The sequence below is a fragment of the Cherax quadricarinatus genome, chromosome 70 (genome assembly GCF_038502225.1).
Source record: "Cherax quadricarinatus isolate ZL_2023a chromosome 70, ASM3850222v1, whole genome shotgun sequence".
In the NCBI taxonomy this organism is placed as follows: Eukaryota; Metazoa; Arthropoda; class Malacostraca; order Decapoda; family Parastacidae; genus Cherax; species Cherax quadricarinatus.
This window is the reverse complement of record NC_091361.1, coordinates 11799415-11821237: the sequence shown is the minus strand read 5'-3', so window position 1 is coordinate 11821237 and position 21823 is coordinate 11799415. Positions and strand designations below refer to the sequence as shown.

Below are 21823 nucleotides of genomic sequence, written 5' to 3'. Positions count from 1 at the left end.
GTATTGCTCGTTCTAATGGTACCTATAAAGTATCGGTTTAGTAAACGTATGCTAAACAAATTAAGGTTTGACTCGTGGAACATGGTGTTCCAGAGATTTCAGCTGATGCTGAGAGAGAGAAGTGATGCTCCCCACTTCGTTTACTCAAAATGGGTAGTAATTCGTGCCATGGTGGCACAGTACCCATTGATAGATGCCTAGTCCTGGCTATTAGAGCCCTTTTGGGGTAGGGCTGTGGCATGCTAAGAGTACATTACATTTTATTCATTATTATTATTATAATCAAGGGGGAAGCGCTGAACCCGGAGGATTATACAGTACATTTTATTCAGCTTAAGTCACACACCCATATCAGCAAGACTTCCCGACTAGTGAACCAGGTGCTAAGGGTATGGTGAGTAGCGGATCCCCTTGTTCTGCTAGTGTGAGGGAAAAGTTCAACAGACAGGAGTAGCGAGCGAGTATATGGTGACGATAGTTTGATTGCTAGTCTGCTTGTTAAGGCAGGGTTAGTGTCTAGCTCCCGCTATCCCCCCCCCCTTTCTCCACCCGGAAAGGTGACGTGTGGGGCTCCGACCAAATGGTAATCACTTGACTCACAGCTCCCAACACAACTCTTGGGATGTCAGCTTGGATCATCTGGCAACCAAGGAAACAGTGTTGAAGGAGACGAACTTCACTTTTTATCTACATACCTGATAAGTGTAGTCAACCCCAGGCAACTACCCCTCATCTTTGCAGTGGTGAAAGACCTGCGTTCCTGTCATCTTGACGGATTATTCAAGGCTAGAGACTCTGTGACGAATTAGTCGTTGGGTTGTCACTCAACAGCTGTGACCCCCCCCCCTATCATCAGCAACGGCTACAATTTCTACAATACACGGTGTCAACATCAACCAGACACCACAGTCTTACTGTACATATTAGCGTTGAATTCAGATATTATTTTTATATTTAATTTTTCATTTCTCTTTCAAGTAGGATAAAAATTCATATTTAATTGTTTTATATTTTCATTTCTAAATAATGAAGTGTTTATATTTAACTGTTATCATTCTTTCTCTATTCATTAATTTTCCTGAGGAGGAGCCAGCCTTCGTAATACTGAAGTTGTTACAGGGCTGAGTAAGCCTTCACAAGTGGCGACCTTGCCAGGATTACTCAACTGAATCAAGATTCAACTCCATCTCGAATCTACCATAGGACCTTCAACTCCGCATACCACAGACGGTTGCCACCAGCCATGAGTAATCATTCTCTATGGTAGGACTACAGTATGGGTATTTAAAAGATTTGGTGATGGTTATAGTCTCAATTTATTGTGAGTCAAGTCAAGGCAGGATATACTAGTTAATTCTGTCATCTTTGTTTATGTGAGCTTGAAGCGATTTGGAGGAATAGACTCTAAGGACCCGAGATTTTTCAGTGACAAGCTGTTTCATTAAGCTCTATTATATCAAGGGAACTGTTGTATGACACTCTTGATTTCTTGGTGAGAAGATTGGATGGTCAAGGGACCCCATTCAACTTACTGTTTGCTCGGAGCCAGCATAGAACCCTCCGTTTTCTTTCATACATACTGTTTAATCGAAGCAGGGATCGAACCCTCTGATTTATTTACAGTTTGAGTGGAGCAGGAATTGAACCCTCTGTTTTCTTTGAGATACCCGTTTCATTTTCCCCTGGTAGTTTTAGTTATTCTTGCAAGTATGGAGGAATACCAGTTTTGGATGAACGCTGGGAGTAAGTTAGGAATAACGGGGAAAAATTTAGAAGCTTTCATTAGTGCTAAGATCCAGGAAAGAATTGAAAAGGAAAGAACTGAGAGAGAAGAAAGACAGAAAGAGAAAGAGAGAACCAAGACAGTTAGAAAGAGAGGAGAAAAATGAGAGAGAATCGAGAGGAGAAAAAGGAGAGAGAATTGAGAGAGGAGAAAAAGGAGAGAGATCGAATTGAAAGAGAAAATCAAGAAAGAGAGAGAGAAGACAAAAAGGAGCGTGATAGACTTGATCGTGAGGAGAGAGCTAAAATACGTGAGGAACAAGTTATATTAAGAGAACTTGAGGAAAGAGCAAAAAGCTAGAGAACTTGAGGAAAAAGCTAGAGAGAATGAATTGCAAGAGAGACAGAAAGATCACGAGGTAGAGAAAGCATGCCTTGAATTAGAAAATAAAAAGTTAACTTTTACACAACAATTAGAGGAAGGAGTAACTGAACATCATACACCTAGTCCACAAAGTGCAACACCTAATTTACCTCCCTTCACAGAGGGTGAAGACATAAATAACTTCATACATAATCAGGTTTGAAAATACCGCTACCCTCTGTGAATGGCCAGCTGACACCTGGGCTACCAGGTTAGGTATGTTATTTTTCCGGTACAGTTTTGAATATCTATGCAACTTTGTCGCAGGATATCATATGTAATTATAACCTACTTAAGAAGGCAATCCTTAAAGCATACCAAAAAAAAACACAAATTCTTACAGGAAAGATTTCAGGTATGCCACCTTACAGCACGACCAAAACTTTCAGCAGTTACAGGTAACACTCTTTCGTTTGTTCGACTTTTGGATAGAGAGCTCAGGAATTGATCACAGTTATGAATCTCTTAGAGACTTCATGGTTGCTGACCAGTTCCTGACAGCTCTTCCCCACCAGATAAGAACATTCATTAGAGAACGTAATCTGATTAAAGCCGAGGAAGTTGCTGAGGCTGCTGACTTGTATGCTGAGGCTCACAATTCCTATAAGGACCTAAAGAGATCAAACCCTAAGGGGAAGGGTTCACCAGATCTTAAGAAATCAAAGCCTCTAGTGGAAAGGAAACTGGCGTCTTTTATTCCGGTTTGTCATTTATGTGGTGTTAAGGGACATGAACGTCCCGATTGTCCTTCTAAGAAAGTGCAAAAAATTGAATGCTTTACAGACTGTAATGACCAAGCACCCTTCTGTTCAGGAACAATTAATGGAATTAATGTATCTACCATTTTACGAGACATTGGATGCACGTGTATAGTCATTTCTGATAAGCTGTTCCCTCTGCTATACTTTCAGACTACTTGGGCCGTACGGACACTTTTCCTACCATCCGTTGTTACATTAGGTCTAAATGGTTCACAGGTTGGTCTGAAGCCGTACTAGCTCCCATTACTTCTTGCTCCGTACTAATAGGTAATGTAAAAAGTGTCATTCTTCCTTCTGAGGTTGACCTTTCAGCACCAAAGATAGACATAAGTTTTTCAGCTCCACTTCCTGTAAAATCAGAGAAGCCCCTCGACAGTTCGGATGAGGCAATGTCTCGTGATATTCATTTAGGATTAAAAACCAGTGATACTACTCTCGATGAAAAGTTCAACAGATAGGAGTAGCGAGCGAGTATATGGTGACGACTGTTTGATTGCCCGACTGCTTGTTAAGGCAGGGTCAGTGTCTGGCTCCCGCTATCAACCCCCCCCCACTTTTCTCCACCCGGAAAGGTGACGAGTGGGGCTCCGACCAAATGGTAATCACTTGACTCACAGCTCCCAACACAACTCTTGGAATGTCAGCTTGGATCATCTGGCAACCAAGGAAACATTGTTGAAGGAGACGAACTTCACATGAGTTCTGGGACGTCACTTTTTATCTACATACCTGATAAGTGTAGCCAACCCCAGGCAACTACCCTTCATCCTTGCAGTGGTGAAAGACCTACGTTCCTATCATCCTGACGGATTATTCAAGGCTAGAGACTCTGTGACGAACTAGTCGTTGGGTTGTCACTCAACAGCTGTGACCCCCCACATCATGAGCAACGGCTACCATTTCTACAATAGGCAGTGTCAACAACATCAACCAGACACCACAGTCTAACTGTACATATTAGCGTTGAATTCAGATACTATTTTTATATTTCATTTTTCATTTCTCTTTCAAGTAGAATAAAAATTCATATTTAATTGTATTATATTTTCATTTCTAAATAATAAAGTGTTTATATTTGACTGTCATTCTTTTTCTATTCATTAATAGACCTGAGGAGGAGCCAGCCTTGGTAATACTTACTGAAGTTGTTACAGGGCTGAGTAAGCCTTCACAGCTAGCATCTTTGTTCGACCAACTAATGACAAGGAAGCCCGTCAAAGTTGTGAAGCGATGTGGGTCAAAGATGGTTCTCACCGTGTCTCTTGCATGCATTGCCGTTCTGTACATATCTGTATATTTTGTATATATTATTGCCTGCTGTTTGGTGCCTTTTACTTGTTTCTCGTTGATACCTTGGTTGTGCTACAACCAGGTATGCAGGCCACTAGACTACACCTGTGTTAGTAATAACAATACATATGAAATGAATAGATAATTCATGAATTTTGACTGTGTCATCACAATTTTTTGGGATTCTCTGCAGTAACTGGAAAATGTATTTTCTGTTCAGCTTTAAATTTTTACTGATGTTCTCGCAAGGAAAATAAACACTTGATGCTAGTTTGTGTAAGTTATCGTGTTCAAGTTTTGTTACTCAAATTAGTTTTTGTGAAATAATTGTTAAATATTTTTAGGTAATGTACACTAAACTTACATAAAGGTTATTTTCTTACTGACTTGCTTAGGATATTGTTTTTTTCGGTCTCTCTGAAAGATTTGAATTAGATTTGGGCTGCGTAATATTCTAAATTACCATGTTTATTGAAGATTGGACATTAGTTTCCATATGATGACTTGCGAATGGGTCTTTTGATACCCTTCAGATCTTCAGGGGTAAAATTTAACTACATTATCAACTTATGCCGCACTCTGCACTACTCCAGTAGCTAGCCTTAAGACACTGGGACTGAGGTTATGGAAAAATGGAGATACCTTTATCGGATCGTTCTTCTGAGGGAAACGTAAAGGCAGGTACAGCGCTTGTGGAATAAAGGGTAAACACGTTCGATGCAAGGTAAGAAAGGGTATATGGAAATAAATGGTATAAAATACCGACACAATGGAAATATAAACACACGTGCAGTATAATGTGATCCTTTAAGTTCTTCTTTGCAAAGCTGACCATGAACTTCGGTTTAAAGTCTGTCGAAAACCTACCAACTAACACGATTTTCTTCACTTCTACTGTCACCACGACACCAAAACTAAACGTGGTGTAATTATAGGCTTTTTCCTGCGCGCACCTAAAATCTGCAGCAACGAGTTCGAGGAAGAATGCACTATAATTGAACAAGTATTTTCCAAACTTCACTATCCTCGTCACTTCATCAGAGACTGCAGACGACGAACATTAAACATCTTCAACACACCCAGAGAAGACACTGCCGAGAAGAGATACATAGTCCTCCCTACCAACTCCATTGCCAAACATGTTTCCAATATCTTTTCCAATACCTCATTCCAAGTATCTACCTCCACAACCACGACCATCAAGGACATTACATAATCCCTTGTAATGACTGCTGCAAATTATACCTGGGCGAAACATTAAGAGACTTCCAAACACATATTTCAGAACACCAGTACACAGGCACATCTGACGATCCGAGGAATGCCTGTGTTCAACACCGAAATTCACACAACCATTTATTCAACTTCAAAAACTCAAGACTTATCGCCAGAGAAGACAACACTAAGTACCGAAGAATCCTGGAATCATCACTTATCTGTATATCCAACATCAACCAGAACAACGGCTTCTATAACATAGCTGAACCACTTGATTGAAGATTGAGACACTTATGCAGCATATGGGAATCTTTATTCAGGAAACGTTTCGCCACACAGTGGCTTCATCAGTCCAATACAAAGAGGAAGGCGTAAGGAGAGGAGGAGAATGAGGTAATCAGTCCCTCAACCTGGAGTCGATGTGTTCAGTCCATCAATCTTGTAGATTGATGGACTGAACACATCGACTCCAGGTTGAGGGACTGATTACCTCATTCTCCTCCTCTCCTTACGCCTTCCTCTTTGTATTGGACTGATGAAGCCACTGTGTGGCGAAACGTTTCCTGAATAAAGATTCCCATATGCTGCATAAGTGTCTCAACCTGAACCACTTGCCAAGAAACTTCTTCATTGCTATCCCACATAAGAGCATAAGAATGGAGGAACACTGCAGAAGGTCTACTCATATACTTATCCAATCTCCTTTCCAAGCTACCCAAGGTATTAGACTCTATAACCCTACTCGGTAGATTGTCACATTGAACATTAAAATGGTATAAAATACCGACAAGTTGTTAGGTAAGACACATATGCAACAGTTAGGTATCTTTATTTCGAAACGTTTCGCCTACACAGTAGGCTTCTTCAGTCGAGTACAGAAAAGTTGATAGAAGCAGAAGAGACTTGAAGACGATGTAATCAGTCCATCACACTTAAAGTTTTGAGGTGGTCAGTCCCTCAGTCTGGAGAAGAGCATTGTTCCATAGTATGAAACATATTGTTTCATACTATGGAACAATGCTCTTCTCCAGACTGAGGGACTGACCACCTCAAAACTAAGGGTGATGGACTGATTACATCGTCTTCAAGTCTCTTCTGCTTCTATCAACTTTTCTGTACTCGACTGAAGAAGCCTACTGTGTAGGCGAAACGTTTCGAAATAAAGATACCTAACTGTTGCATATGTGTCTTACCTAACAGATTGTCACATGCAGCATTCTCCACCTGACTCAGCATTTTCAACTTGACTTCATCCTATAAATACTCACGTACCTTCCACCCAGGTAGATCTGTTTGTGACTTAATAAGCCCACCGTGTGGGCGAAATGTTGTCAATAAAGGATCACATTATACTGTATATGTGTTTATATTTCCAAGAAAGGGTATAATTCTTTGGATCGATAAATATTTACAAGTATCAAGCCTTCCCACGCCTCTTCCTATTAAGGATCAAGAGAGGATATAGCCTTACCCTGAGGCACACCTTGACGACTCCTTTCTTGTGTAGTGATGCCGTGAAACCCGTTTACCTGAAACGATAAATATGGCATTAGAGGAGCATGGGGAAACGGAATGTTGATAAAATGTTTTTGTTGTACAGAAACCAGCGACAATGTTTTTCACAATGTACACAATAAGTGATTTTTTTACCAAGACTAATAATATATATATATATATATATATATATATATATATATATATATATATATATATATATATATATATATATATATATATATAGTGCCGAATAGGTAAAACTTGCGATTTTGACTTAAATAGCAACGCTCTTCTTGCCGAATAAGGCAAGCGAAAATTTGTGTATGCATTAATTTAGCAAAAATCATTGTGAACCTAACGACAAAAAATATATTTCATTGTGTTTATTATTAAATTATTGTAAACTTATCTAAAATATATTTAGTTGGATTAAGCGAAATTAAATTCCACTTGTTATAATAAGCTTAGGTAAATTTTCTAAGGTTCTTTTGGTAAAAGAAATAATTATTTTTTACATTACCATAAATGAAAAAAATATATCTTTAAAAGTATAAGATAAAGTTTTACAAAGGACTGAATTTTAAAAGAGTTCTTGCTAATTGACCAATTTTACCTATTCGGCATTTTATATATATATATATATATATATATATATATATATATATATATATACATATATATATATATATATATATATACACACAAATATATATATATATATATATATATATATATATATAAATATATATATATATATATATATATATACACACACATATATATATATACACATATATATATATATATATATAAATATATATATATATATATATATATATATTTATTTATTTGTATTTATTTATCGCAGTTGAACTTTCCTGATGACACTGTCCTTTTGGGAAATTCTGAAGAGAAGTTTCAGAGGTTGTGGATGAGTTTGGTAGGGTATGTTAAAGAAGAAAATTAAAAGTGAATATAAGGAAAAGTAAGGTTATGAGGATAACAAAACAATTAGGTGACGAAAGATTGGATATCGGACTGGAGGGAGAGAGTATGGAGGAGGTGACGTATCCAGTTATTTAGGAGTGGACGTGTCAGGAGATGTGTCTATGAAAGATGAGGTGAATCATAGAATTGATGAGGGAAAAAACGCGACTGGTGCACTTAGGAGTCTGTGGAGACAAAGATCGTTATCCATGGAAGCAAAGAGGGGAATGTATGAGAGTATAGTTATTCCACCACTTGTATATGGGCGTGAAGCATGGGCGGTGAATGTTGCAGCAAGGAGAAGGCTGGAGGCAGTGGAGATGTCATGTCTGAGGGCAATGTGTGGTGTGAATATAATGCAAAGAATTCTTAGTTTGGAAATCAGGAGGAGGTGCGGGATTACCAAAACTATTATCCAGAAGGCTGAGGAGGGGTTACTGGGGTGGTTCAGACATGTAGAGGAACAAAATAGAATGCCTTCGGTGTATAAATCTGTAGTGGAGGGATGTCGGGGTATGGGTCGGCCTAGGAAAGTTTGGAGGGAGGGGATAAAGGAGGTTTTGTGTGTGAGGAGATTTGACTTCCAGCAAGCATGTGTGAGCATGTTTGATAGGAGTGAATAGAGACAAATGGGTTTTAATACTTGATGTGCTGGAGTGTAAGCAAGGTAACATTAATGAAGGGATTCAGGGAACCCGGCAGGCTAGACTTGAGTCCTGGAGATGGGAAGTACAGTGTCTGCACTCTGAAGGAGGGGTGTTAATGTTGCAGTTTTATAACTGTAATGTAAGCACACCTCTGACAAGATAGTAGAGTGAATGATGAATGTTTTTCTTTTTTAGGCCACCCTACCTTGGTGGGAGACGGTTGATGTGTTAATAAAAAATAATAAAAAATTATCCAATGAAGGGTACCTTTAAAAGGTAGAATTTTCTCTTCCACTAATTTTTCAGTTTTTCTGCTTGTAACTCGAGAACGCCTCATCTAATAGCTTTCAATTTTTAACACTTCGGTACGGTAACTAGAACCAAATTCTTGGTGCAGTTGCCATGTGTATGTGACAATCAAAGTTGTTGAGCCCATTCCCATCTTATAATGGCTTGCATAACTTCCAAAATCCTCAGGTGCAGAGCATTAAAAGTTTTAAATGGTGCCCCAAAAAATTTAGAAGAGCGGAGGGTGAAATTCATATATGTAGACGCAGATGTGACAAATTACTGGGGGAAGGAGGAAACAGATTTTTTTTTTTTGTCAATTTCAATGAAATTTTTACTGAGATTTAAGCAGCATTTGAAACCTACACACTGTTTGTAGTGGCTTTTTACCTTAAAAGACAGAAGAAAAAATAAATAGTGCCCTATTCTACAGGGCATAAAACTCGACCTCTTTTACAAAATTGGTAAGACGTATAATGTTCTAGTTGACAACAGATGAAAGATAAAGGTCTAAATAATTATGTGTCTACCTGCATTTGAGAGAAATGTCAGTAAATTGACTAATAAAAAATGCTGATTTTTTTTATGGATTTTTTTTGAGGAAAAATCAATAAAAATATGGTAAAAATATCGCAAATCCCCTTTACAACTGAGTAGAACCATCATTCCTCAATAACGTTTGCAAAAATCATGACACTCCTACAACTAGTTTTCGCAAAACGAATATCGAAGGTCAATAACTTACTCCTGAGTAAAAGAGAAATCGTATTTTCCGTAAAACTCACGGTAACGGGACGTTAAATACAGGAACACCACACACACCCCACCTACACTTGTCGACGGCCCACAGGCCACTGAGTAGTTCTCACTACTCATTAATATGCAATCCACAGAGAAGATGCCATGTAGTGTATTTGGAATGAAACAATCATAAAAATCACAATTTTTGGAGTAAAAAAAAACCCACACGAATTGGCATCATGTCCTCTCGATGACTGCAAGAACAAAATAATTACATTTTTGGACAAATATACTTAGAAATGTGATAGAAACAAGTTGATTGCATCAACATTTTGCCAGAATTATAGACTACTTTTCAGCAAGAAAACATTTTTTTCCAAAAATTTTCGATTTTTTCTCTTTCCAGGAAAACCTTCCTTCCCCTTACTGACTAAATTGATGTGAATTTTTTAATCCTGTTAAATCACATTAAAATGACATTTAGGTTACTTCCTAACAGTATCAATATTTAATGACTGATGCATCATGGGACTGGGATGGTACCTCTTAATTATTGTTTACATAGACAACTTTGTTGATGCACTAAAAAACATTAAAAAATAGGAATTGTTTGAGTCTGTGCCATAACTGGAGAAGAAATTTTCTAATCTTCACGTTTTCACCATTGGTGTGGTTTCCTGAACACAAGATTTATACTGCCATTGGAAGGCACAAACTACAATTTACCAATGTTATTGAATACACAGTAATATTTATTTTTATGCAGTAAAGAATGATTCTTCTGATCGGCTTCAAAATGTTACTGTCAATACATTTTATAAGAAAAATGATAACCCACAAGTTTAGTCCAAGTGAGAAGCCTGTGGAGGCAAGGAATGTTATCCATGGAAGCAAAGAGGAGAATATATGAGATTATAGTGGTACCAACGCTCTTACATGGGTGCGAAGCATGTGTAGTGAATGTTGCAACGAGGAGAAAGCTGGAGGCAGTGGAGATGTCGTGTCTGAGGGCAGTGTGTGATGTGAATATCATGCAGAGAATCCGTAGCTTGGAGATTAGGAGGAGGTGTGGGGATTATTAAAAGTATTATCCAGAGGGCTGAAGAGAGGTTGTTGAGGTACTTCAAACATTTAGAGAGGATGGAACAAAATAGAATGACTTGGAGAGCATATAACTCTGTAGTGGAAGGAATACGGGTTGGGTGTTAGGAGCGAGTGGAGGCAAATGGATTTTATGACTCGAGGTGCTGTTGGAGTGTGAGCAAGGTAACATTTATGAAGGGATTCAGGTAAACCTAATAGCCGGATTTGAGTTGAGCTAACCCCATTCTTTAATAAGAATGCCAACACTAACACAGCTTAAAACATTTCATGCTCCCTCTCCACTAACACAACATTCATGCTCCCTCTCCACTAACACAACATTCATGCTCCCTCTCCACTAACACAACATTCATGCTCCCTCTCCACTAACACAACATTCATGCTCTCTCTCCACTAACACAACATTCAAGCTCTCTCTCCACTAACACAACATTCATGCTCTCTCTCCACTAACACAACATTCATGCTCTCTCTCCACTAACACAACATTCAAGCTCTCTCTCCACTAACACAACATTCATGCTCTCTCTCCACTAACACAACATTCATGCTCTCTCTCCACTAACAAAACTAAAGCATATCATCGTCCATCACCACAAACAAACATAAGAACATAACACACACACACACACACACACAGAACATAAGAAAAAAGGAACACTGCAGCAGGCCTACAGGCCCATGCGAGGCAGGTCCACGCCTCCTACCGGCTTAAGCCAATGCGCTAACGTAATTAGGTCAGGTCACATTCACTGAAGGAAGGAGCATGGCATCTGACATAGTAATGGCTTGATAAAGCTCCTGGAGAGCGAAACGTTGCCACAATAAATGTCACATTAGTTGCACTTGTGTCCTTTTACTTTACATATTGTCGGTAATTCTACCAACTTTATTACAATCTGACCTAGTAGAACAAGCTAGTCAGGTCCAACTCACACCCACCCGCACCCACTCATGTATTTATCTAACCTATTGGATAAATAGGTTAGATAAATACTAACAAACATTCATAAGAAGGAGCACTGCTGCAGGCTTACTGGCCCATGCTAAGCAGATCTAACTCACACCCACTCACCCACTCTAACACATATTTTAAAGCTACATAAGGTTTTAGTGTCACTGACGCTACTTGGGAGTTTGTTCAACTCATCCATAACTCAATTACTAAGCCAAAATTTTCTTAAATTCTTATGTCCTGTCTTGGTTAGATGCTTCTACCACGGCAATATAAACACAAATGCAGTATAATGTGATCCTTTATTGACTACGTTTCGCCCACACAGTGGGCTTTTTCAAGTCACAAACAGAACTAGTTCTGTTTGTGACTTGAAAAAGCCCACTGTGTGGGCGAAACGTAGTCAATAAAGGATCACATTATACTGCATTTGTGTTTATATTGCCATTGTGTCGGTATTTTATACCATTTATTTCCATGCTTCTACCACGTTATGTGTAAACTGTTACTCCACTAACCAACGTAAACCATACCTCATTCTCCCTCTACTCGTGGTTTAAGTGGTAGCGCCCTCTACTCGTGGTACAAGTGGTAGCACCCTCTACTCTTGATTTAAGTGGTAGCGCCCTCTACTCGTGGTTTAAGTGGTAGCGCCCTCTACTCGTGGTTTAAGTGGTAGCGCCCTCTACTCGTGGTTTAAGTGGTAGCGCCCTCTACTCGTGGTTTAAGTGGTAGCGCCCTCTACTCGTGGTTTAAGTGGTAGCGCCCTCTACTCGTGGTTTAAGTGGTAGTGCCCTCTACTCACAACTTCGAGACTACGAAGTTGGTAGTTTTTGTCTCTATTCGAAACCCTCGGCATGTTTCCTTACACCTGTTTCTCGTCCTTCTCCTGGTTAGCAGGAACTAGTGTATCAGCCGACTGTTGTGGGTGGCATCCTGGGAGGTGCCAGGGCTTAGAAATTATCCTAGGCGTGATATCTCTTAACTTGACTCACGAAATCGTAATGACACGATTGCAAACAAACCATACCACGGGTGGGGATAAAACCCGCGGTCAAAGAGTCTCAAAATTCCAGACCGTCGCGTTAGCCACTGGACAAGCTAGCCACAGTAAGATTCATCTAACTAGGTATATTTCTACACCACAGGAAGGTTATCATAGGCCACCACTGTGGCTAACGCGACGGTCTGGAGTTTTAAAACTCTCTGACCGCGGTTTCTATTCCCACCCGTGGTATGGTTTGTGATATCTCATAGTATGTAAATTTAACAGCGCTAAAAAACCAGTTAACAATCGAAGTCATCATAACATACGGACCTGCCTCGCATGGGCCAGTAGGCCTGCTGCAGTGTTCTTTCTTATGTTCCTACAACAGAAAACGCTACATTTACTAACAAAGCCAAATTGTTGAAAAATTCCTGTTTACCAACACAACAAAACATCTCACCGTTTCTTTCAGTAACAAACACATAATATACTTCACTCTCCATCAATACTAACAAAATAAATCAGTTAATTATAAATTTTGCATTAATTTACTATGTAAACACTTTTGAAAGTATTTGTTACTAATTTTTTTTCATTAGACAATATCTTTAGATGTAAAGATTTGTGATTCAACTGGTAAAAATATTTTCATCTTTTAATATTCCCGGTACGAAAATAAACTGGTGAGAGAGAGAGAGAGAGAGAGAGAGAGAGAGAGAGAGAGAGAGAGAGAGAGAGAGAGTACATGTCCAGCACATTGATGTTGCCACCCCTACTCATCTTAAATTGATGTTCTTCAAGCTCTGTATAAACACTAGTACCTCTGTACTAGCATGTGCAATGTACAGACCTCAGTGGCAACATGCAGACCCCATCAACTTCCTAATGGAAAATGTGGACTCCCTTCTGCTCCAACACAACTGTCAACATATCACAATTGTTGGTGACCTCAACCAACACCTTATACAGAGGGACTTTGATGACCTTCTTGCGGTATTTGACATGAGAAACTTTGTTGATTTCCCTACTCACATCTCTGGCTCCTCCCTTGACCCAGTAGTGAGTGATCTGGCAGAAGGTATAGTTACTTGTCAACCCCTCGGCTACGTTGGATCGTCTGACCACAAGGCTGTTTTTTACGACACTTAAGATCCCAACAGAACGAGGTCAGGTGTCCACACGCACAGTCTGGCTATAGGAAAGAGGTAATTGGCCAGATTTTGGAATGCTCTTCTCCAAGGGGATGTTGACAATCAATTGAAAGCCTTCACTGGGCACATCCTTCACCGGCAATATGTGACGTAGCCTACAGATCAGCCTTGGTTTGGCTTTCGTTGTAAAGAGGCTGCTACTGTTAAGTACAAGGCATGGCGAAGGTATAAGAGACATCCTACCACCTATAACAGAAACTGCACAGGCAGGCCTGTAGGCATATGGGTGAAGTTCAAAAGTGGGCTATTGCTAAATGGGAGGTGGACACAAAAAGAAAGCTAGCATCAGGTAGGGTAGGCTCCAAAACCTGGTGGTTCCTGGTCAAGGACAGACAAGGTTATCTGCCTGATGAACTTATTCCACCTCTAAATCGACAGGATGGGATCGCCTCTATTAGTAGTCAAGAGAGAGCAAACATCTTTGCCAAACACTTTGTTACCAAAATGCAAGTTCCTGATCCAGCAAGGAATCCTCCTTGGCTAGCTGCAAGACCTGTGTCAAAACTGTCAGTGGTGACAATAAGGCAGGAGGCGCATTTTCTTCCTAAATCGCTTGACCAAGAAAAGGCTGTGGGCTCAGACAAGTTGAGCCCAAGATTGCTGAAAAGATGTGCAGACCAGCTAGCAGCACCTCTAACTCGCATCTTTCAGCACTGCCTAGTACAGTGTAAATGGCTTTCTCTGTGGAAAGAGGCAAATGCAGTCCCTGTTCACAAAAAAGAAAGGCAAAGAAATCAGCAACTACAGACCTGTGTCACTTCTGTCAATCACTGGCAAGATCCTTGAGACAATAATCTCAAGGCAAATGACAGAGTTTCTTGACAACCACTCACTACTTTGTGACCGTCAATATGGCTTCAGGAAAGATTACTCTGCTGCTCTGTTGTGAAACCTCCCCATTAAATGGCATCAGCCATTGGATGAATCCAAAGTCAGGTGTGTGGTAGCACTGGACATTGCTGGTGCTTTCGACTGGGTGTGGCACCAAAGCCTCTTAGCAAAACTGCAAGCACTGGGAATTGCAGGCTCTACGCTATGTCTCCTCAGTGATTACCTTCATGGTAGATCTCTAAGGGTACTTCTCAATGGAACGGAATCAGCAAGACATCCTACTGGAGCAAGTGTTCCACAAGGAAGTGTGCAGGGACCATTGTTATGGAATGTCTTCTTCATCTCATCCCAGAATCCCATGCATATACAGACGACTGTACACTGACATTCACTTATCCAAGAGAAGAAATGCCAGCTGGTCTAATCTACATCTATCACCAGCTAAGAGCTATATCAGCTTGGCGTAACAGATGGCAAGTAACATTTGCACCTGAGAAAACACAAATGATGATGGTCTCTAGGCACAATGATGGTAATGCCGGTGCAGTAGTAAGTATGAATGGCAGGGTGTTGGTAACTGGGGAAGAAGTTGACATCCTTGTGACGAAATTTGACTCCAAACTAACCATGAAGAACCACGTTATAAATCTTGCAAACAAGGCAGCCAGGAAGCTTACAGCACTTCGCCGTATCTCGCATTTGCTTGACAGTATGAGTTGCAAGATTCTGTATGAGGCACATATACGCTCACACCTTGAGTATGCTCCACTTTCTTGGTTTGCCCCCCCCCCTCTCATCTGCGACTGCTTGACAGAGTAGAGAACAGAGCAAGAAGTCTCATCTCTCGCCTAGACCCATCCTGGATAGATCTGTCACTTCAGCAGAGCCTTCAACACAAGAGGGATGTGGGTGACCTTTCTGTTATGTACAATGCCAACATTGTCAAAATACTACACTTGGATCCACTTGGAGGACAGCGAGAAGCAAGCTTCTATACCACAAGACGGGCAGAAAGCAGCAACTTCACTCTGGCTGTACCCTTCTCCAGAACATCACTTCATCCGAGATCATTTATCCCCAGGATGACTTGAGTATGCAACACGTTCGTACAGCATTATATCAACGAGATAAAGTCAGTTGATCAAATGAAAATGCTGGCCCACAGATGGCTCCAACTTTATCCTGTCCCTTACCTGTATGTTTCATAACAATAAAAATGCTTTCAAATGAGCTGATGTAGGTAACAGCTCTTAGCTTGTCAATAAGGCTAGGGATCCTTAACTTGTAAATAGCTTGTCAATAAACCTAGGGATCCTTAACCTAAACTTGTCAAACCCTGCGAAGAGAGAGAGAGAGAGAGAGAAAGAATGCAATGTCACTGGTGAGTAGCTCATGATTAAAGGAGCTGGACTACTGTTCCTCTTCCTCGGGTCGTACTGGATTTAGCGCTTCTCCAGCAATAAAATATTACACTGGGAGCCGGTCTGCATAGTGCTTTTACTCTGTTTCTGTGTTTATATATGTTTTTCGTCTGTTTTTGTAAGGACACTCTACTTCAGATGCAAATTCTGCTTTTTTGTGAGCTGCAATACTGCAGTTGCAGAGTCTATTTTTATGTAACACATTCAATAAAATTTAATCACCCACATATCTATACTCTTTATTAGAGCCAGATTTATAAATAAGAATCTTTCTGTTACATACGTATATGTGTGTGTGTGTGTGTGTGTGTGTGTGTGTGTGTGTGTGTGTGTGTGTGTGTGTGTGTGTGTGTGTGTGTGTGTGTGTGTGTGTGTGTGCGCGTGCGTGTGCGCGTGTCTTCACCTATAAGTACTCACCTGTATGTGTTTGCAGGGGTCGAGTCTCAGCTCCTGGCTCTGCCTTTACTGGGTTCATTCTCACTAGGCTTCTAGAGCCCAATGGTATCTTAAGTCTATGTATAGCTCTTGCAGCTACCAATTTGAAGTGTAGGTCGTTCGACTTCCTGACCACTCTGTGGCTGTAGAAATACATCTTAACGTCCCCATGAATCATCAGTGTTTTCAACTTCCAGATGTGTTCCTAGTTCCTGTCCCTCGAACAGTCTATCCCTCTCTATCCTGTCAGTTTCTTTAACGTGAAATGGAATTGCTCTTTCGATTTTTTCTCACAGCTCATATCCCATAGCTCAGAGACAAGATGTCGTTCGGAGGCTTATCCACCCAGGATTACCCAAGAGAAGGCAGTGCGTCATTGAGGTACTGTCTTATTTACATTGGGGTCCTCATTCATGTCCTTTAGGATGCGACCCACAATGGTCAACTAGCACCCAGGTACCTACTTGCTTGCTAGGTGAACAGAACAATAGGCGTAGGAAACACGCCCAATGTTTTCACCTTTACCGAGAATCGAACCACTGACAGTGTTTGAAGCGAGAGCGTTGCCTATCAGGGATTAGTCTCCTTGCACACCTCTACCATTTCTTCAGTTCCTTGAACTTCTTTATGAGGTGTGATTTTCTTGCTGGTGCTGTGTACCCCAGTAAGGTCTTACGATATGTCGTATATAGTGACATGAATGACTCCTTTCCGAGGTGACAGATAATATTATATTTGCCTTACACTCATTGACTGCGGAAATTATACTGGCAATTTCCCTCTGTCCATTGACTGATTGAGTCTAGTAGCTCAGAGAGTGCTTCCACTCCCACTCTCTCAGGACCTACAGAGAGATATTATCTTGTCCCATTGTCTTTGAAGTATCTATGTTGAAAATGGTATAAAATACTGACAAGCTGATGATTAAGAAACATGTGCAGCAGCTGGGTATCTCCAAAGTTGACAGACTGATTATATCATAATTTCACTACTATACCTACTTCCTCTGTATTTGACTAAAGAAGCCTAGCTCTCTCGTAGCATTTTATCAACTCTTCACAAACTTTCCGATCATTTCTTGTGATCTCTCATCTTTCCGTTTTCAGGATTACCTTGTCCTATACTGTTGTCTACTGATGTGGCTGTACAGAAACTCTGGGTCAGTTTTAACTTCAGATGTTCTGTCATTCTCAAATTAGCTGTCAGCCTCTCTTTTTGTCATTGAATATTTGTTTCTGGATCTTCTGCTCGCTTCCCTATTTTACTATGTTGCTCGCTTTCCATATTTTTCTGTGATCTAAGAAATTTAGCATAATCCCTTTGCATGTCTAAGTGAATTACGGTGTTACTCTGTTCTTACCTCCTTTTTCTGCTCTTGGACTGGAATTATCCTCTACTTTTGGGTACATTCCTGCGACATATTCCATAATTTCATTCACTGTGTGTGTGTCTGTGTGTGCACTCAGTTATATATGGTTTCAGGAGTCAGGTATTATATGCTGGTCCCACCTCTCAACGTGCCAGATAAAAACTCTCCCAGCCTCTTAAATTCTCCCTCTCCTCCTTTCACAACAATGTATGAAACTTGCCTCTAACACATGTTCGTCAAGGTCGTTCCACTTCGCAACCATCCTGAGACTAAAGAAATTGTTCCTAACATCCCTGTGCCTCATCTTTGTTTCTAACTTTAAGCTGTACCCTTATGACTACTGGTCATAAGGGTGGTTATAACTGTAACTTCAACTTTTTAAAGAGTGGACCGGTAAGCCAGAGAAAGGCCTCTGTCAGATGACTAAAAGCTCCAGATAGGGGTTATCATATGAGAAAGACCCTTACCTAACCTAACCCTACTAACTGTTTCTCACCTCTCGAACAGTCTTTCCCTGTCTACCCTCTCAATTCCTCAGAATATTTTGTATGTTATAATTTTTCCCCTCCCCCTTCCCGGGTCTTCTATCCTCCATGAGTCTCTCCCTGCTACTGTGTGTCTCTGGTGATATGCTAGGCACTGTGCTCACTGCTATGATTTTCTCCTTGAGCGAACTCTGCTCTTCTGACCCAACAAGTCAATACTCTGTGTCTGGTCTCCTGGCGCCATTCCCATTCCTCATGACTTTGCATTTGCTGAGGAGAAATTCTAGAAGCCCATTATCTGACCAGTCTCGCAGTTTGTCCAGATCACAGCAGCCTTTCCCTGTCTTCATTTGTTTTTATTATCCTCATTAATTTTACATCAACAAACAGGGATACATCTGACTCAGTCCCTCCTGGTATGTTAATCCCTTCAACCAGGAATAGTACTTTTATTCCCGGTAAGGCGCACACACACACACACACACACACACACGACACTGGAGGACAGGATGGTCAGGGGAGACATGATAACGACATATAAAATACTGCGTGGAATAGACAAGGTGGACAAAGACAGGATGTTCCAGGGAGGGGACACAGAAACAAGAGGCCACAATTGGAAGTTGAAGACACAAATGAGTCAGAGAGATATTAGGAAGTATTTCTTCAGTCATAGAGTTGTAAGGCAGTGGAAAAGCCTAGAAAATGACGTAGTGGAGGCAGGAACCATACACAGTTTTAAGACGAGGTTTGATAAAGCTCATGGAGCGGGGAGAGATAGGGCCCAGTAGCAACCGGTGAAGAGGCGGGGCCAGGAGCTAAGACTCGACCCCTGCAACCACAAATAGGTGAGTACAAATAGGTGAGTACACACACACACATACACATACACATACACATACACACACATACACACACACACGCACTTGATAAAGACACAAATGAGTCAGAGAGATAGTAGGAAGTATTTCTTCAGTCATAGAGTTGTAAGGCAGTGGAATAGCCTAGAAAATGACGTAGTGGAGGCAGGAACCATACACAGTTTTAAGACGAGGTTTGATAAAGCTCATGGAGCGGGGAGAGAGAGGGCCTAGTAGCAACCGGTGAAGAGGCGGGGCCAGGAGCTAGGACTCGACCCCTGCAACCACAAATAGGTGAGTACAAATAGGTGAGTACACACACACACACACACACACACACACACACACACACACACAATATTCGGTTCCGAGTGCGATCACGCATAATTGTTGTAGAGGATTTTAATAGAGTGGATGAGCTGTGAGGTATAATCACCAAATGGTCAACTTGCAAGACATCTGACCTTTCTTCAAAGTCTTACATACGTGACCTGTAAAGATTACCTCTAACGTCTGATCATTTATTAAGGTCATGACATTTGTCTGACTTTCTATCTAGATTATAATAGACATCCTGGCTTCCATTAAGGTCTTGTCCATCTTCGGATATTCCGCCAAGGTCAAATTAGACACCTGACCTTCCGTCAAATTCATGTCAGATTCCTATCTTCCAGTCAAGATCATAATAGATGTTTGACTGTTTTGCCAACGTTATGACAGACGTCTGATATTCCATTAAGGCCATGAAAGCCGCCTGACATTCCATAAAAGTCACGGAAAATGCCTGGCCTTTAGTCAAAATTATTTCAGTCAAGGTCAAGACTTACCCTGAGCATACCACAACAAACTCCAACACACGACATATATACCGAAATTGAAATCCATCAGATCATTACCACATTTTCTCCATTCCTCAAGACTGTCTCAATTTATTTTTCTGTAACCGCAAACATACATACCTAATTCTTAATTTCCCCCATCCAAGTTATTTCAATTAACTAGAATCAATACAGGAGAACTAAGCTTATACAGCAAGTTAGGTTCCAGGGTATCGCTGTTAAGAGAAAATCGCTGTAAAGTGAAACACAGCCTTTTTCTTATTTTAAAATGCATATAAAAGCCTGATAGCATTTTTATACTATCATATATTAAGTGAGTAATAAAGGTAGGTCTAAAAAAAATATTCATAACTTAAAATACTTTTTTTCTATGGCTTATAGTGAGTGTTGAACATTTTCATTGTATGAAGTCTGAATTAATGAACAATGGGTATAACTGAAAACCGCTGTATTAGCGAAACGCTGTAAAGCGAGGCACTGTAAAGCTGGGTTCACCTCTATGATGTTTACAATAAACTGCTAAAGCATTATGACTTGATATGGATCCAGTCTTGTGGAATCTCACATTTGTGCGTGCTCCATTATGTCACATGATGTCACTCTCCATTTATATTTCTGCGCCATTATGACCCCATTAAACCTGTTTAAGTTATTCACTTATAACTTGAATAAAACAGCAATGTGATATTCAAAGTATTACAATGAACAACAGTACTGTGATATTCAAAGTATTACAGTGTACAACAGTACTGCGATATTCAAAGTATTACAGTGTAGAACGATACTGTGATATTCAAAGTATTACAGTGTACAACAGTGCTGTGATATTCAAAGTATTAGTGTACAACAGTACTGTGATATTCAAAGTATTAGTGTACAACAGTACTGTGATATTCAAAGTATTACAGTGTACAACAGTACTGTGATATTCAATCTACTAAATGGGAGTGGAATATGCAACAATCATTTCATTATCGGCAATATTATTCCCCATTATGTTACCTACACATTGTGTCCCTGCCCCATTATGTTACCCTCACATTACGTCCCTGCCCCATTATGTTACCCTCACATTGTGTCCCTGCCCCATTATTTTACCCTCACATTATGTCTCTGCCCCATTATATTACCCTCTCACATTGTGTCCCTGCCCCATTATGTTACCCTCACATTATGTCTCTGCCCCATTATGTTACCCACACATTGTGTCCCTGCCCCATTATGTTACTTTCACATTGTGTCCCTGCCCCATTATGTTACTCTCACATTATGTCCCTGCCCCATTATGTTACCCTCACACTGTGTCCCTGCCCCATTATGTTACCCTCACATTATGTCCCTGCCCCATTATGCTACCCTTACATTGTGTCCCTGCCCCATTGTGTTACCCTCTCATTATGTCTCTGTCCCATTATGTCCCTCCGTCATGTTACTGCGCCAATAGACACCATTATGCCCTTGCTCAATTAGGCACCATTATGTCCTTTCTCTATTAAACAAGGAGCCATGGGGCCATTATGTCCTTGCGCCATTAGGCACCATTATATCCCTGTTCCATTAAGTTCTGTAATGTCCCTGCACCATTATGTCCTTGCTCCATTAGACACCATTATGTCTCTGCTCTATTAGGCTCCAGTATGTCCCTGCTCTATTAGGTACCATTACGTATCTGCTCCATTAAACAGCATTGTGTCCCTGCGCCAATAGGCACCGTTATGGCCCTGCGCTATTAAACCCCACTATGCTCCAT

At 40.5% G+C, this 21823-nt stretch overlaps 1 long non-coding RNA gene across 1 annotated transcript in view; it reads right to left on the bottom strand.

The window, feature by feature from the left end:
* Window positions 1-6448: 6448 nt before the first annotated feature.
* LOC138854792 (uncharacterized) overlaps window positions 6449-21823 on the bottom strand; it is a 1005594-nt gene continuing 990219 nt past the window's right edge. The window contains exon 3 of the long non-coding RNA XR_011393965.1: window positions 6449-6944. This is a non-coding gene — a long non-coding RNA (uncharacterized lncRNA). The remainder of the gene's footprint in view (window positions 6945-21823) is intronic.